The sequence below is a fragment of the Bubalus kerabau genome, chromosome 5 (genome assembly GCF_029407905.1).
Source record: "Bubalus kerabau isolate K-KA32 ecotype Philippines breed swamp buffalo chromosome 5, PCC_UOA_SB_1v2, whole genome shotgun sequence".
NCBI lineage: Eukaryota > Metazoa > Chordata > Mammalia > Artiodactyla > Bovidae > Bubalus > Bubalus kerabau.
The window spans coordinates 124,726,039-124,737,015 of record NC_073628.1 but is presented as its reverse complement, the minus strand read 5'-3'; the positions used below and the strand labels follow the sequence as shown (position 1 = coordinate 124,737,015).

General features: G+C 39.0%; 1 pseudogene; it reads right to left on the bottom strand.

The window, feature by feature from the left end:
* Positions 1-8,021: 8,021 nt before the first annotated feature.
* On the bottom strand, positions 8,022-9,051 carry LOC129654322 (charged multivesicular body protein 3-like; annotated as a pseudogene).
* Between the last annotated feature and the right edge of the window lie 1,926 nt (positions 9,052-10,977).

Here is a 10,977-nt window from a genome sequence, read left to right as displayed (position 1 = left end):
TCTACATCATGAGTATCATACCTCCATCAGCTGGAAAGAGATCACATATGGTGATTCTTAAGAAAATCAGACAAAAACCTATCAATAATCGGGGCAGAAGAAACTCCATTTCCTAATTTCTTCACTTTGAAAGTCAAGAAAGTTGACAAATACTTGTGAAGTTCGAATTTGAGAAATTAAGGTGGGATGATAATCAACAGTAAGCATCGCTCTTTCCCTCATGGACATCATAGAAGATGGGGTCTGAAAGCCCACAGGGAGTAGAAGAGGGTTCCCCTTGTCCTGGAGTTACTTGCACTTCCATTGACCCTCCCCTATTTCAGTTTAATGTTTTATTCATTTCTTACTGACTTATAGTGCAAGTACTCTCCTCAACTATCAGCCCATCCAGGACCATCTCTCAAAAGACATTATTCTCCATTTGTAGAACATCTGAGGCTATCTGACAAGGCTACCTGAGACTCTCATGAGTTCAGCTCAAATTTCCCAGTATCGTATCTTCACTTGCTAAGTCCCATACCTCTACCTGTCCTTTGGATTCCACGCCTCTGGAACTTTGTCTTTACCAACCCCTCTCCCCCCAGTATTTTGGAATCTTCAGTCTCTTCTTTCTCATCTCTGTCTCTGCCTTTCTCTCTCTCTCACACACACACATGCACAGAAGCATTTGCAACTGTATCCCTAAGTCTATTCTAGCAATACAATAATAAGTAGGAGAAGAAGTAATAAGCAAAGGAGTAATCAAGATTGAGTAGATCTCAGTTAGCTAGGAATGCAGGAAGAATTTTTAAGTAACTTTATTGACCTATAATTTACATGGTATTAACTAAATCCATTTAAAGTGTATAATTCTGTGAGTTTTGACAAATATATGTATCCATGAAACTGCTTGCATTGAAATGAGTGCAGTTGTACAGTAATTTGAACATCTTTGGCACTGCCTTTCTTTGAGATCGGAATGAAAACTCACCTTTTTCAGTCCTGTGGCCACTGCTGAGTTCTTCAAATTTGCTGGTATATTAAGTGCAGCACTTTAACAGCATCATCTTTTAAGATTGGAAATAGCTCAGCTGGAATTCCATCACCTCCACTAGCTTTATTTACAGTAATGCTTCCTAAGGTCCACTTGACCATTATTGTATAAATATACATCTATTTACTTATTTATTCACCTGTCGATGGATATTGGATAATTTCCAGTCTAGGGCTTTATTTCAAATAAAGTGCTAGGAACATTGCACACAATATTTTGTATGGATATATATTTTTACGTCTTTTGGGTAAATACTTCTAAATTATTTCTCTAGGAGTAGAATGGCTGGTGGTATGGTAGAAATATGTTTAACTTTAAATAAATGGACAGTTTTTCAAAGTGGTGACATCATTTTATATTCTCACAGCAGTGCATGTGAGTTTGGCCTGTTCCGCATACGTGTCAACAATTCTAATGGCTGCTGCTGGTGGTGGTTTAATAGCTCAGTCATGTCTGACTCTTGACCCCATGGACTGTAGCCTGTCAGCCTCCTCAGGCGCCTCTGTTCATGGGATTCTCTAGGCAAGAATACTGGGGTGGGTTGCCATTTCCTTCTCTAGGGGATCTTACTGACCCAGGGATCAAACCCAGGTCTCTTGTATTGCAGGCAGATGCTTTACCAACTGAGCCACCAGGGAAGCCCCATTCTAGTGGGTATGTAGTTTAATTTGCATTTCCATGATAACTAATGGTTTTGATCTTATTTTCATTGCTTAGGCCATTTGTATATCTTCTTCTTTAAACTGTATGTTCAAATATTTTGCCTATTTTCAAAACTGGGTTATCTTCTTATTGAGGTATAAGAATTCTTCATCTATTCTAGATAAACTTTTTGTGAGAAATATGCATCAAAAATATTTTCTTTCATCGTGGCTTGCTTTCTTTATTTCTTAAAAGTATATTTTGAAAAGCAAAACTTTAATAAAGTCCGGTTGTCATTTTTTATTCTAAAATTGTAAAATGGTTTGAGATTTTTATGTCCTAAGAAATCTTCTCTTGTCTCAAGTTCCTATAGATTTTATCTTATGTTTTAGTCTAGAATTTTTATAGTTTCATGTTTTACATTTAGGTCTATGGCTCAAAATAATTTTAAAATAATATTTTATGATTAAGAAATTAGCAAAAAGTATTCTAGAAAAAACACACTTAGTGATTCATATATTATTTTTTTTTAATGTCTGTGCTTCTAAACATTCCAAAGATCTTGCTGAATTTAGTTTTGCTTCGTCTTGGAGAAGATGTTACTGTGTAAATTCTTTGGGTTTTTCTAAATACTTAAATTTTTATTTTACATTATTTTATAAACAGTTTTTCACATTTCAGTGTATGTGGAGGGCATTTTCCCACAAACTTTTCTTATATGAAAATATGAAATAGGTGAAGAGAATTCCATCTTATTAACACTCAAAAATCTATTTATCCAGTCCCTTTCTTTGGTATTTGTCTTGTTTCCAGCTATTTACGACAACAATAAAAAATCATATTGCTCTAAGTGTCTTTCAACATAAGTCTTGGATCTCTGATCATTTCCTTAAGATAAACTTTTATACGTGGATTTATTAGTTTAAAGGATAAGAAAAAATTTAAAGCTTTTGATATGTATTTCCAAAAAGAATGTACCAAGTTAAGACCTCCCAGTAGTTTGTGAAAGCATGATTGCACCCTCCCCGATTTGGGCCACTGCCTTTGGTTTTAATCTTAATAAATCTGTTAGAGGAAAAGAATAAATTATTGTTGTTTTCATCTGTATTTCCTTGATTTTAGTAAGCCTGAATTTTTTTTTTTTCATATGCTTTTCAATCCTTTGTGTTTCTTTGTGGATTACTTGTTCAAATTCTTAATCTATTTTTTCCTGATAAGATTTTAAAAATGTATTTATTAAGTGCTTTTTACATATTAACCTATACCACTCTATTAACACATGTTAACCTATTTCTGCTTAAGGCATTAATATTTTCTTGTTTATTTTGTTTACAATACTTCTGCAAAGGTTTAAGACTCTATAAAGTCAAATCTATCATATTCTTAGATTAGAAAGATTTTCCATACCTCCATAACTTACATCTTTATAGACAGATACACTAATGTTTTCTGTTTCATCTTTTATGCACTATTTTTATGTTGTAATGTTCTAATCCATCTAGGATGTATTTTAGGATGACATGTGAAGAAGGAATGTGTCTGAGCCCCAGTTCCTTGCAAAGCAGAGCCTGAGGAAAAGCTTACACATTCGAGGTTTGGCAGGAGAGGGATCCCAGGGCATCAAGAGTGAGAAAAGGAAAATGAGGAAGTAAAGAGGGAAAAGAGGAAAGAAAATCAAAGGTAGTGCCTTGTTACCAGGACAGCAACAGTTTCAGAGGAAAACACTGCCATATTCCAGATGCAGGATGTCAACAGAGTGAGAGGCTGACTCAGCCATCTATGAGTTCAGTGGGGCAGGTCCGGGGTAGGGGGCAGGGGTGGTAGTGGTGAGGAGAAAGGAACTGATCTGTCAATTCGTCTCCTTTCTTTTGATGGTCAAGGTTTGTGCTTCTGAGTTGCATTATGCAAACATTCCGGGCAGCTGCTGGGAAGTCTGGGCTCCATGGACTCAGCTAAGTCTTACATGGCTGCTAGAACCTCTATGGTTTTGCGCAACAGAAAGAGCAATGGAGGCTGTGCCTGGAAGGCTGGGGGAGCTGGACTGTTAGACAGCAGCTCAGGAGGAAGGGGAGCCTGGCAAATGCAGCAGGCACTTAACACTGGTCTAGTAGAGGCTGTAAATCCAGTAGGCAGCCATTTATTTTGTCTCATCTAGTAGGTAATCCACCATTTTCTCACCCATTTAAATGTCAACTTCACCATATTCTAAGTTCTTAATTGTACTAGACTTTATTTCTGGTTCTATCTCTATCTATGAATATACAAATGTATATTTATAAGTTATAGCTTCCTGATGGTACAAATTCCCTCTTTTTTTTTCAGTTTCGCACCCCCCCCCCCCGCACCTTGACTTTTATAAGAATAAGCTCATGTATGTAGGTAAGGTCATAATTTTAACTAGATTTGTAACATAATTGGGGATTTGTGTATAAATACATAGAATTGGGGACTATTGATATTTTTATGCTCTTCTATTTCACTATTCTTGAAAATAGCAGCAGCATCAACTTATTTAAGTCTTTTTAACATCTCTCAGTAAAATTTTCCAATTGTTTTTTATGTAGTTCTAAGAGAGCTTTTATTAAATTTATTCATGGATATTATAACTTCTGCTACTCTGGTGGGCAGAATTTTTTCCATTGTGCTTTTTTAATTGATAATTTCTGGAATCTAGTAAATTTTTCTATGTTAATTTTTGTTACTGATCATCTTTTTAAACTCTCCAACTAGCTCAAAAAACTTTAAAATTTATTCTCATGAGTTTTCTAGATAGACATACTCTCTGTAAATAATAATTTTTCTTTCTTCTTCAATAATTATATTTCTTATTTCTGTTTTCTGCCCTTTTCCATTGGCAGTAACTTCTGAATAGCATAAAATGAATAACTATAATGTTATCCTTCTTGGTCTTACCTTTAAGAAGAATATTTCTGTTGCTATTTTACTTTTGCAAGCATGGTTGCTCAGTTGCTTCTGACTATTTGAGACCCTATGTAGCCCACCAGGCTCCTCTGTCCATGGGATTCTCCAGACAAGAATACTGGAGTGGGTTGTCATGCCGTCCTCCAGGGAATCTTCCTTACCCAGGGATCAAACCCCTGTCTCCTGCGTCTCCTGCATTGCAGGCAGATTCTTTACCGCTGAGCCACTGGGCATGTCGCTATTTTACTTTTAAGTATTGTAAGTATTGGCTGTTGGTTTCAGAGAGAAATTTTAAATCATATCATTGTTGTTGCTCAGTCTCCAAGTTGTGTCCAATTATTCACGACCCCTTGTGGCTCAGCTGGTAAAGAATCCACCTGTGATGCAGGACACCTGGGTTCGATCCCTGGGTTGGGAAGACCCCCTGGAGAAGGGAGAGTCTACCCACTCCAGTATTCTGGCCTGGAGAATTCCATGGACTATAGTCCATGGGGTCACAAAGAGTCAGACACGACTGAGCGACCTCCTTCACATCGTGACCCCATGGAATGCAGCATGCCAGGCCTCCCTGTCCCTCGCCATCTCCCAGATTTGTGTAGTGCATGTCTATAACAAGGTTACAAAGAGTTTCTTAAATTGATGATTGATGTTTAATTTCTATCTTTTCATTTTGATTAGACTGACCAGAACATTGTCTGTTTTAATAGGAAAAAGAAGTTGGAGATTTTGATCCAAAGCTCTTCTTAGTTGGACACTGGCCTTCCACTTAGGGCTCAGCTGCCTCTCCAGGGAAAGGCCCTCTGCTCTGTCCTTCTGCTACACAGGGCACAAAACTCCTCTGCTTTGGGTCAGATTGGCCATCTACCATCTGACACTGCTTTTATGGGCCGAGCTGCTAAAGCCTCCCACAACTGTTTAAATGTATGTCACCTCAAATTTGTGGTCTGCAAATCGATCTTGCTGCAAGCATAGCAGTGCAGTCTATTTAACTTCTGGCATGAGATGTTTTTTGCCTGTTTGTTTGTTTGTCAGGGGGACACCATAACATTGATTTTTATCCAGGGACTATGCAAGTCCTTTCCCTCATCTTTGACCTTTGAAGCCTAGCGATTCTAGTCCCAGTGCTTCGTTGGCTTGGCTTTTTTTTTATTAAAAACTCAGTAAGCCTTCATACTTCATTAAAATAAAATATAATCACTGTCTCACAATTTATTTAGCTGATTTAATGTATTTTGGAAATTTTTATTCTTTTTCTGACAGTCAGAAACATGTTTTCCCTCAAGAAATTATGAGGGACACAGGACTCTTTTAAATCCCTCCATTTCTCTGTTATTCTTATATACGGTCAAGTCCTCTCCCAATTCCCAAAGTTGCTATTCTTCCCCTTTACTCATTTTCTTATTTCTTTGCCACCATCAACCTTCCTCTTTCAGCAAATCAATTTATCTCTACTGAGAAAACCAAGGTTGCTGCTGCTGCTGCTGCTAAGTCTCTTCAGTCGTGTCCAACTCTGTGCGACCCCATAGACGGCAGCCCACCAGGCTCCTCTGTCCCTGGGATTCTCCAGGCAAGAATACTGGAGTGGGCTGCCATTTCGTTCTCCAATGCATGAAAGTGAAAGTGAAGTCACTCAGTCATGTCCAACTCTTCGCGACCCATGGACTGTAGCCTACCAGGCTCCTCCATCCATGGGATTTTCCAGGCAAGAGTACTGGAGTGGGGTGCCACTGCCTTCTCTGAAACCAAGGTTAACAGGTGGGAATTCTTAGCCTTGAGTCTATAACTCATTCTGGAGTCTTCCCTTTCCCCTCCACGATTTGCTCCTTTTCCTCCAGTTTCCTGGGATTCACAGTCTGTCCTTCAGTATGAGCTCAACCTCTTCAACTGTTCTTCACCCAATCCCATCACCACTCTTCACTTACAGTATTTACCTCTGCTGGACTTCTCACCTCTCCCTCTCTGTTGACTTTTCATTCCTTTAAGTCTCCAGTCACACACGTAGAATTCTAGCAGTACCTTCTCTGACTCTTTCCTCCTGACTGATTTGTAAGTATTGACACCTTCCTTCTATCCCAGGATTTTTATTTTTTAGTACTGATTTTATTTCACCATACAATGAGTGAGATTTTCCCCAGGTAATATCTTTTACTCCCTGAACTTCTCCTGGGCTCTATGCTATTGAGGTGAGTGTTGTAATGTCTATATCAAACCTCATTTCTAAATTGCATTTTGCCTGCTGGACCATCTCAACCTAGTGTTCCACAAGCATCTCCAAACAACCTGTACCAAATTGCTCCGATCAAATTCCCCTGACAAAGTCTGCTCTGTGTACCACCTCTTTTATCGTCAGGAGTGGTATAAGTGTCCCCCAGTCACCCAGGCTGAACTGGGAGTCATGGACCCCCCGCACTCACCCACATATCCAGCCAGAGCCTGCACTCTGTCTTTTCAAGTTCTCTGTGTCTCTTCCCCACTCTATGCCCCCTGCTGCAGCTTGACCCTAATCATTTCTCTTTGGAACTCCTGGTGTGGTCGCTCTGCTCTAAGCAGTTTTCTATGAACCGTGTTCTTTCTGATCTCTAGCTGTCCCACATTCTTCCCACTGTTTCCTCTCCTTAAAACACCACCTACTCTGATATTGATCGCGTCAAAAATTCCCGAATACAATCATCAACTGAGATCTTCCTTAACAACAACACAAAAAGTAGTTCTATTTAAACCTCTTTGTGCTTAAAACCCTCTAACAAACCTCCATTGCCCTTGAGATAAAGTTCAAACCTCTTAACTGGTATATCCATTCTCTTCTCTAGACCTTTCTCTCACCAAACTTATGTCCACACTTTTGTGTCTTCCTCACAGGAAACTTTTGGAGAAGGCAGTGGCAACCCACTCCAGTACTCCTGCCTGGAAAACCCCATGGATGGAGGAGCCTGGTGGGCTGCTGTCCATAGGGTCTCACAGAGTCAGACATGACTGAAGCAACTTAGCATGCATGCATGCATTGGAGAAGGAAATGGCAACCCAATCCAGTGTTCTTGACTGGAGAATCCCGGGGATGGAGGAGCCTGGTGGGCTGCCGTCTATGGGGTCACACAGGGTCAGACACGACTGAAGCGACTTGGCGGCAGCAGCAGCATAGTGTTTTACATACAAAAAAATAGAGTCCTTAACATTCAGGCAATGAGTTCTATTCCCAAAAGTGCTTTGTGAGAAGACAGATTTCTTTTCTTGTCCTCTAAAAAGATACTTCTATTTGTATTCCTAAAAATGATGCATTTATCACACCATTTCTCATAAGAAGAGTCCAGTTGAAATCACAAGATTTCTGCAGAGAGTGAAGTGATATTAGCAGAGCATCTTCTCCAGAATGCAATGCCTCATCAACAGAGGTGTAATGCAAGAGATACATAAAATGGCAGCTGCATCAGAGGAGTGTATGTATGCCCAGCAGGTAGGCCATGAGAAAAGCCTGAGGTCCAACAGGGTGGCCCCTAGTTGCTAAGTACAACCAGCTGGGAGGCATGGCCTCCAGGGCCTCTTCCCATTCTTTATCTTCTGAGGTGGCCATCATTTCCGGAGATTCAGGCTCCATAACAACATTGATCACTTTACCAATTTTGCTTTGCCCAAGGCCCCTACTGTAATTTCAAATAGAATTTTGTTAATTTCCATTTCTGCTGCTTCTTCCATTTCTCCTTGATCATCTATGCTTTCAAAGGTGTCCTCTAACATCCCTCCATGTCCTCAGCCTTCATCATCTCTTTGGACAATGCATGCATTTCTTCATCTATTTATTTTATCTGTATCCTATAATCTATTTGTTTAAACTAGATTTATGGAATCTTAACAAGAATCTGAATGGCCTTCATTACTTCTGTGCTCTTCTGCAAGAACCAGTCACTTGTAAGACTGCTAACTTGTTAGTCAGCCCCATGAGTACAGAGTTCATGTGAGCCTGGGACGCATACAACTTGCTCACAACCTTCCTTGACCTCCTCACCTCCATGGCCAGAACTACACAGATAGCCTCCTGACCCTTCTTAGCAGTATCTTTCACAAACATTCTTGGTTTTTCTGCTTCTCCTTGAATGTTTCAAGCTTGCCTGTTAGCAACTCTAATTTCCTTTCTTAGCCAACAAACTCAACATGCAAAAATTAGTTACATTTCTATATATTAACAACAAACTACCTGAAAAAGAAAGAAACAATCCCACCGATAACAGTATCAAAAAGGATAAAAATACTTAGGAATAAATTTAACCATAAGGTGAAAGATCTGTACACTGAAAAGTATAAAACATTGATGTAAGGAATTGAAAACAAAAATAAATAAAAAGATAGTTCATGTTCTTGGACTGAAAGAGTTAGTACTGATAAAATGTTCATACAACTGAAAGCAACCTACAGATGGAATGCAATCTGTACCAAGATTTTAATGTCTTTTAAAAAATAGAACTAAAAAACAGGAAAATTTTCAAAAATAGAAATAAAAAACCCTGAAATCTGTCTTTTGAAAAATAGGAAAAAAAAAAAGAAAAAAAAAAAAAAAAAACCTTGAAATTTGGAACCACCTGAGAGACTCTGAATAACCAAAGCAACCTTGAGAAAGAAGAACAAAAGCTGGATGCTTCACATTTACTGATTTCAAACTATTTGACAAGGTTATAATAATCAAAATAGTATGGTATTGGCATAAGAACAGACACACAGACCAATGGAACAGAACTGAGAACCCCAAAATAAACCATTCGTATGTGGTCAAACAGTATTTGTTATGGGAACCAAGAATATTCAGAGGATAAGATAGTCTCTTCAATAATGAAACCGGACCCCTATCTTACACCACTCACAAAAATTAACTTGAAATGGATTATGACTTAACTGTAATACCAGAAACTACAGAAGTCCTAGATGAAACCATGGGCGTAAGCTCCTTGCTGTTAGTTTTGACAACACTGTTTTTTGTCTGTGTGTTTGTCGGGATTTGATACTTAAAGCACAAGCAACAAAAGCAAAAATAAACAAGTAGGACTATATCAAACTAAAAAGCCTCTGCACAGCAAAAGAATAAGATGAAAAGGTAGCCTACAGAATGGGAGAAATATTTGCAAACTATATATCTGATAAGGGGTTAATACCCAAAATATAGTAGAAGTTCATAAAACTTAACAGCAGAAAAACCCAACCCCAAACCAAAGCAAAACCCCCAAATAACCCAATTAAATGTAGGCAAAGGACCTGAATATAGATTTTCCCAAAGAAGCCATACAAATGGCCAACTGGTACATTGAAAGGTACTGCTGCTAAGTCACTTCAGTCGTGTCTGACTCTGTGCGACCCCATAGACAGCAGCCCACCAGGCTCCGCTGTCCTTGGGATTCTCCAGGCAAGAACACTGGAGTGGGTTGCCATTTCCTTCTCCAATGCATGAAAGTGAAAAAGTGAAAGTGAAGTCGCTCAGTCGTGTCCGACTCTTTGCGACCCCATGGACTCCAGCCTAGCAGGCTCCTCTGTCCATGGGATTTTCCAGGCAAGAATACTGGAGTGGGGTGCCATTGCCTTCTCCGATTGAAAGGTACATGACATCACTAATCATCAGGGAAATGCAAATAAAATCCACAATGAGAGATTACCTCACACCTGTTAGAATGGCTATCATCAAAAATACAAGATATAAGGCTGGCGAGGATGTGGGGGAAAGGGAACCCTTGCACACTGTTGGTGGGAGTGCAAACTAGTGCAGTCACTATGGAAAAGAGTACAAAGTTTCCTCAAAAAATTAGAAATAAAACTGTCATATGATCCAGCAACTTCAATTTCAGGTATATATCCAAAGGAAATGAAATCACTATCTTGAATAGAAATCTGCATTCCATGTTCAAAGCAGTGCTATTCACAAAAGCCAAGGTATGGAAGCAACCCAAGTTGTTTGTAAATGGATGAATGAATAAAAAAAGTGATACAGATAGATAGACAGATACAGAGACACACACACATACAGGAATATTATTCAGCCATAACAGAAAGGAAATCTTGACATTTGTGACAGCATGGATGTGAACCTTGAGGGTATTATGTTGAGTGAAATAAGTTAGACAAAGATAAATACTATTACTAGATGATCTCACTTATATGTGGAATCTAAAAAACAAACTCACAGAAACAGAGTAGTTTGGTGGTTGCCCAGGGGTTGAGGGGGGTGCGGCACTGGGATGGATGAAGGTGGTCAAGGGTGCAAACTTCCAGTTTTGAAATGAATGATTTCTGAGGATCTAATGTACAGGAGGGTAACAATAGTTAACACTATTGTTATATACATGAAAGTTGCAAAGAATACATCTTTAAAGTTCTACACACACACACACGTGCATAAAAGGTAA